Raw genomic sequence first — 7,574 nt, forward strand, 5'->3', positions numbered from 1 at the left:
GTTCGGGGTTCAAATTTAGTAAATGGGTGGAGCCAAAAACAGCCAGATTTCTTTGCTGGATAAACTGCTTCCATTAGCACAATTTTGATGCCAGGAACCCAAAAGCTCACAAACTTGGTCATTGAGTAGTGACTGTGTGTCAAGGTTACAAAAAGTGGGTGGAGTTAAAAACAGATTTTTCTGGTAAATTGTAAACTGCAGCCCTTCTTCACAGTTAATTGTTACTGGGTGACTGGGATTAATATTCATAAAAGTGGGTGGAGCCTAAAAATGCCAATCAAAAATCACATGTCACTTTTCGAGGAGAATATAAAAATTGCTGCCATTCTTGCACTGTTAATGGCACAAGCCTCAAACCTGGTACAGTTGGTCATTGGGTCACTGAGGTTCAAATTCAGAAAAGGGGACAGAGCCACAAACAGTGCATCAGATTTGTTTCATTTCATGGGAAAATACAAATTATTGATGCCAAGGACCCCCAAAACTCTCAAACTTGGGCATTGAGTAGTGACTTTGTGTCCAGGTTACAAAAAGTGGGCGGAGCCAAAACAAATTACACTGGGAAAGTGTAAACTGCAGCCCTTCTTACACTGTTTATTTCAGGGTTCCTAATCTTTGCCCAGATGGTCACTGAGTGACTGAGATTAATATTCAGGGAAGTGGGTGGAGCCTATAATAGCCAATCAAAATTCACTTGTTGATTTTCAAGTGGAATATTTAAATTGCTGCCATTTTCACACTGCTAATAGTAGATGCCTCAAACCTGCTACAGTTGGTCATTGGGTGACTGGGGTTCAAATGCTGGAGAGGGGTGGAGCCACAAACAGCCTATCTGATTTGTTTAATTTCTATGGGAATATACAAATTATTGATGCCAAGGACCCCAAAGCTCACAAACTTTGTCATTGAGTGTTTGAGTGTTAGGGTTAGAAAGTGGGCGGAGCCAACACCAGTCAAATACATACCCGGGCAACGCCGGGTCATCAGTGGGTGGAGACAAATACAAATTTCACTGGGAAAATGTATACTGCAGCCATTCTGTTAATAGCAGGGTTTTTAAACTTTGCACAGTTGGTCACTGGGTGACTGGGATTAATATTCAGAAAAGTGGGTGGAGCCTACAAAAGTGAATCAAACTTCACCTGTTGCTTTTCAAGGGGAATATTTAATTGCTACCATTCTTGAACTGTTAATGGCACAGGCCTCAAACCTGGTACAGTTGGTTATTGGGTGACTGGGGTTCAAATTCAGAAAAGGGGGTGGAGCCACACACAGCCAATCAGATTTGTTTCATTTCAAAGCAGATTATTGATACCAAAGACCGCAAAGCTCACAAACTTGGTCAGTGAGTAATTGTGTGTTAGGGTTAGAAAAAGTAGGCGGAGCTAACACCAGCCAAATACATACCCGGGCAACGCCGGGCAATCAGCTAGTGTATATATAAAATCGGATGTATGTGTGTATGTGCCGCGATCACGCGAAAACGGCTTGACCGATTTGAACAAAACTTGGTATACAGATCCCTTACTACCTGGGATGATATGTTCTGGGGTCTCGCGGCCCCCCTGTACACGTGGGCGGAGCTACAAACAGCCAATCAGATTTCACCCATTCATGTCAATGGAAAAAATGTAAAAGGCTGCCATTCTCACAGTAATCAAGCCAGAGTCCCCACACATGGCACAGTCGGTCACTTGGGGACCGAGGGTACAAATCCAGGAAAATTGTGCGGAGCATAAAACAGCCAATCAAATTTCAGCCATTCATTTTAAATGGGAAAATGTAAACTGCAGCCATTCTTAGACTGGTAATCGCAGGGTTCTCAAACTTGCCACAGTTGGTCACTGGGTGAATGTGATTAAGATTCAAGAAAATGGGTGGAGCCTACAACAGCCAATCAAAATTCACCTATTGATTTTCAAGGGGAATATTTAAAATGCTGTTATTCTTACACTTTTAATGGCAGAGGCTTCAAACTTGCTACAGTGAGTCTTTTGGTGACTGGGGTCCAAATTCACAAAAGGGGCGGGGCCACATACAGCCAATCAGATTTCCTTGGTGGATAAACTGCTTCCATTCACACATTTTTGATGCCAGGAACCTGAAAGCTCACAAACTTGGTCATTGAGTGACTGTGTGTCAAGGTTACAAAAAGTGGGCGGAGCCAAAAACAACTTTTACTGGGAAAATATAAACTGCAGCTATTCTAACACCGTTAATGGCAGGGTTCTCAAACTTTCCACATTTGGGTGACTGAGATTAAGATTTTGGAAGGTGGGTGGAGCCTACAACAGCCAATAAAAATTCACCTTTTGATTTTCAAAGGGAATATTTCATCTGCCACCATTCTCTTATACTGTTATAAGAGAATATAAGATATATATAAGATATAAGCAGATGCCTATAAGCAGATGCCTCAAACCTGGTACTGTTGGTCACTGGGTGACTAGGGTCCAAATTCAGAAAGGGGGCGGAGCCACAAACAGCCAGATATGTTTATTTTTCAATGGGAATATACAAAGTATTGATACCAAGGACCCCAAAGCTGATAAACTTGATAATTGAGTGACTATATGTCAAGGTTAGAAAAAGTGGGCGGTGCCAACAACTAAATTTTTAACATGACAGGGTTCCCAAACTTTACACAATTGGCCACTGGATGACTGGGATGAATATTCAGAAATGTGGGTGGAGCCTACAACAGCCAATCAAAATGTACCGAATGATTTTCAAGGGGAATATTCACATTGCTACCATTCTCACACTGTTACTGGCAGAGGCCTCAAACCTGATACAGTCAGTAATTGGGTGACTGGGGTCCAAATTCACTAAAGGGGTGGAACCACAAACAGCCAATCAGATTTGTTAGATTGATTTCAGCCATTCTGTTATTGGCAGGGTTCTCAAACTTGACACCGTTGGCCATTGGGTGACTGGGACTAATATTCAAAAAAGTGGGTGGAGCCTACAGCAGCCAATCAAAATTCACCTTTTGATTTTGAAGGGGAATATTTACATTGCTGCCATTCAAGCACTCTTAATGGCAGAGGCCTAATATCTGGTACAGTCAGTCACTGGGAGACTGGGGTTTAAATTCTGAAGGGAGTGGGCCAAAAACAGCCAATCAGATTTGTTTAATTTCAATGGTAAAATGCAACTTATTGATGCCAAGGACCTCAAAGCTAATAAACTTGGTCATTAAGTGACTGTATGTCAAGATTAGAAATAGTAGGCGGAGCCAAAAACTACTAACTTTTTACATGGGAAAATGTAAACTGCAGCTTTTCTTACACTGTTAATGGCAGGGTTCTCAAACTTCACACAGTTGGTCACTGGATGACTAGGATTAATATTCGGAAAAGTAGGTGGAGCCTACAAGAGCCAATCAAAATTCACCTATTGATTTTCAAGGGGAATATTGAAACTGCAGCCATTCTCACACTGTTAATAGCAGAGGCCTCAAACCTGCTACAGTCGGTCGTTAAGTGTCTGGGGTTCAAATTCAGTAAAGGGGCAGAGGCAAAAACAGCCAGATTTCTTTGCTGGATAAACTGCTTCCATTACAACAATTTTGATGCCAGGAATCCAAAAGCTCAGAAACTTGGTCATTGAGTAGTGACTGTGTGTCCAGGTTACAAAAAGTGGGAGGAGTTAAAAACAGATTTTTCTGGGAAATTGTAAACTGCAGCCCTTCTTCACTGTTAATGGCAGGGTTCTGAAACTTAGCATAGCTGGTTACTGGGTGACTGGGATTAATATTGAGAAAAGTGGGTGGAGCCTAAAAATGCCAATCAAAAACCACATGTCACTTTTCAAGGAGAATATTAAAATTGCTGCCATTCTTGCACTATTAATGGCACATTATGGGAAAATACAAATCATTAATGCCAAGGACCCCAAAGCTCACAAACTTGGACATTAAGTAGTGACTTTGTGTCCAGGTTACAAAAAGTGGGCGGAGCCAAAAACAAATTTCACTGGGAAAGTGTAAACTGAAGCCCTTCTTACACTGTTTATGGCAGGGTTCCCAAACTTTGCCCAGATGGTCACTGAGTGACTGAGATTAATATTCAGGGAAGTGGGTGGAGCCTATAATAGCCAATCAAAATTCACCTGTTGGTTTTCAAGTGGAATATTTAAATTGCTGACAATTTTACACTGGTAATAGCAGATGCCTCAAACCTGCTACAGTTGGTCATTGGGTGACTACCCCAGTCACCCAATGACCAACTGTAGCAGGTTTGAGGCATCTGCTATTACCAGTGTAAAATTGAACCCCTCAAATGCTGGAGAGGGGCAGAGCCACAAACAACCTATCTGATTTGTTTAATTTTTATGGGAATATCCAAATTATTGATGCCAAGGACCCCAAAGCTCACAAACTTGGTCATTGAGTGTTTGTGCGTTAGGGTTAGAAAGTAGGCGGAGCCAACACCAGTCAAATACATAATCGGGCAACGCTGGGTCATCAGTGGGTGGAGACAAATACAAATTTCACTGGGAAAATGTAAACTGCAGCCATTCTTACACTGTTAATGGCAGGGTTCTCAAACTTTGCACAGTTGGTCACTGGGTGACTGGGGTTATTATTCAGAGAAGTGGGTGGAGCCTACAAAAGTGAATCAAACTTCACCTATTGCTTTTTAAGGGGAATATTTAATTGCTACCATTCTTGCACTGTTAATGGCACAGGCCTCAAACCTGGTACAGTTGGTCATTGGGTGACTGGGGTTCAAATTCAGAAAAGGGGGTGGAGCCACAAACAGCCAAAAATCAGATTTTTTTCATTTCAATGCAAATTATTGATACCAAAGACCACAAAGCTCACAAACTTGGTCATTGAGTGTTTGTGTGTTAGGGTTAGAAAAAGTGGGTGGAGCCAACACCAGCCAAATACATACCCGGGCAACGCCGGGCAATCAGCTAGTGTTCTATATTTTTAGGGTGAGACGAGCGTTAATTATTAATTGGTGATATCCTGTACTTTTTTTGAAGTACGCTCCAAACTAAGCCACACCTCCTGAACCAAGCCACATGGTGATCTCAGCCATAGGTGTTTGTGCCTCCTTTTGTCCCCCTTTGTGCATACTCTTCCTCCCTGTGCGTCCAGATATGCATTAAAGCATGCCAGAGCCGGAGTATAGAGGAGAAGAGCCGTCCTGGTGCCCACTGCTCCCCCTATCTCTCTTTTCTTCTTAATTGCCCTCCGGCACCCTCTTTCATGTCGCCGAAGTCGGGAATCACTGCGCCTGTGCTGGCTCAGAGCGGCCGGGATCATGTCACGATGACGTCACGTGCATGTGCAGAGCACTCTGGCCACGGTTGGACGCTGTAGGACGCGGACAGCTGGGCCAGTGCAGGCGCAGTGATGTCTGATTTTGGTAACCCAGAAGAGGCTACCGGGGTGCAATTAAGAGCATCAATCCTGTATCACCCCCTCATCCTGTATCACCCCCATCCTGTAGCACCTCCCCTTATCCTATATCACCCCCCCCCTCATCCTATATCACACCCCCCCCTCGGATCCATCTGAAAATGGCGCCTGCAAATAATGGCGCATGGTGTTGCCGCTAATCCGTTTGTCGCTTTTCGCTATTCAACGTTAAAGCCTTATCGTTATTTAACTCTGTTTATTTTATTGAAAATTACTGTTAACATTGTATCGTTATTTATCGTTGTAAAAAGCAGTAATGTAAAAGGTATACCTAACCCTACTCTCACACAGAACCCTCTCTGTACCTATCCCTAACCCCTTAACCCCCCCCCCCCCCCTGGTGGTGCCTAACCCTCAGACCCCCCTGGTGGTGCCTAACCCCTTAACCCCCCCCCCTGGTGGTGCCTAACCCTCAGACCCCCCTGGTGGTGCCTAACCCTAAATCTCCCCTGGTGCTGCCTAACCCTAAGAACCCCCTGGTGGTGCCTAACCCTAAATCTCCCCTGGTGCTTCCTAACCTCTAGACCCCCCTGGAGGTGCTTAACCCTAAGACCTCCCTGGTGGTGCCTAACCCTAAGACCTCCCTGGTGGTGTCTAACCCTAAGACCTCCCTGATGGTGCTTAACCCTAAAACCTCCCTGGTGGTGCCTAACCCTAAATCTCCCCTGGTGGTGCCTAACCCTAAATCTCTCCTGGTGGTGCCTAACCCTAAGACCCCCCCCCCCTGGTGGTGCCTAACCCTAAGACCTCCCTGGTGGTGCCTAACCCTAAGACCCCCCTGGAGGTGCCTAACCCTAAGACCTCCCTGGTGGTGCCTAACCCTAAATCTCCCCTGGTGGTGCCTAACTCTAAGACCCCCCTGGTGGTGCCTAACCCTAAGACTCCCCTGGTGGTGCCTAACCCTAAGACCCCCCCCCCCCGGTGGTGCCTAACCCTAAGACCCCCCTGGAGGTGCCTAACCCTAAGACCTCCCTGGTGGTGCCTAACCCTAAGACTCCCCTGGTGGTGCCTAACCCTAAGACCCCCCCCTGGTGGTGCCTAACCCTAAGACCCCCCTGGAGGTGCCTAACCCTAAGACCTCCCTGGTGGTGCCTAACCCTAAATCTCCCCTGGTGGTGCCTAACCCTAAGACTCCCCTGGTGGTGCCTAACCACCCCCCTGGTGGTGCCTAACCCTAACCACCCCCCTGGTGGTGCCTAACCCTAACCACCCCCCTGGTGGTGCCTAACCCTAACCACACCCTGGTGGTTCCTAACTCTAAGACCCCCCTGGTGGTGCCTAACCCTAACACCCCCCCTGATGGTGCCTAACCCTAAGACCCCCCCCCCAGTGGTGCCTAACCCTAAGACCCCCCCCCCCCAGTGCCTAACCCTAACCTTGACAGTGTTACATTAAATCCATTCACCGTTTTGCAGTTAAATAACGTCTGGTTATAAAGTGCATGGTAACCAATGCTCGGAGCCTTGCAAATAAAATAGACGAACTAGAGTTCATTCTGAATGACAAAGACTATGACATTGTGGGAATAACCGAGACATGGATGGATGAAAGCCATGACTGGATAGCTCATTTAAAAGGATACAATGTGTTTAGGAGGGATAGAACAGGGAAAAAAGGTGGAGGGGTTTGTCTTTTTGTTAAGAATTCTTTTACAGCTGTCCTCAACGATGAGATGGAGGTAGATTGCGAAGATGTGGAGTCCGTTTGGGTAAATATTCATGGTGGAAATAAAAGTTGCCAATTGCTTATTGGGGTATGCTACAGACCACCTCTTATTAATGAAGCTGCAGAACTGCGATTACTACAGCAGATTGAAAAAGCTGCAAGTAAAAATGAGGTCATAATTATGGGCGACTTCAACTTTCCAGACATTGACTGGGGTATTGAGGCTACCCATTCTGGTAAAAGCAGCAGATTTCTGGCAGCACTACAGGACAATTACTTGACTCAAATGGTAACGGAACCAACTAGGGGGAATGCGTTACTGGATCTGATCATTTCTAATAGACCAGATAATGTATCAAATGTGCAGGTTCAAGAACATTTGGGAAATAGTGATCACAACATGATAACGTTTGATCTGGTGACTGATAGGCCACGGGGCAGCGGGACCACTAAAACTATGAATTTTAGAAAAGCA

The sequence above is a fragment of the Hyperolius riggenbachi genome, chromosome 3 (genome assembly GCF_040937935.1).
Source record: "Hyperolius riggenbachi isolate aHypRig1 chromosome 3, aHypRig1.pri, whole genome shotgun sequence".
NCBI lineage: Eukaryota > Metazoa > Chordata > Amphibia > Anura > Hyperoliidae > Hyperolius > Hyperolius riggenbachi.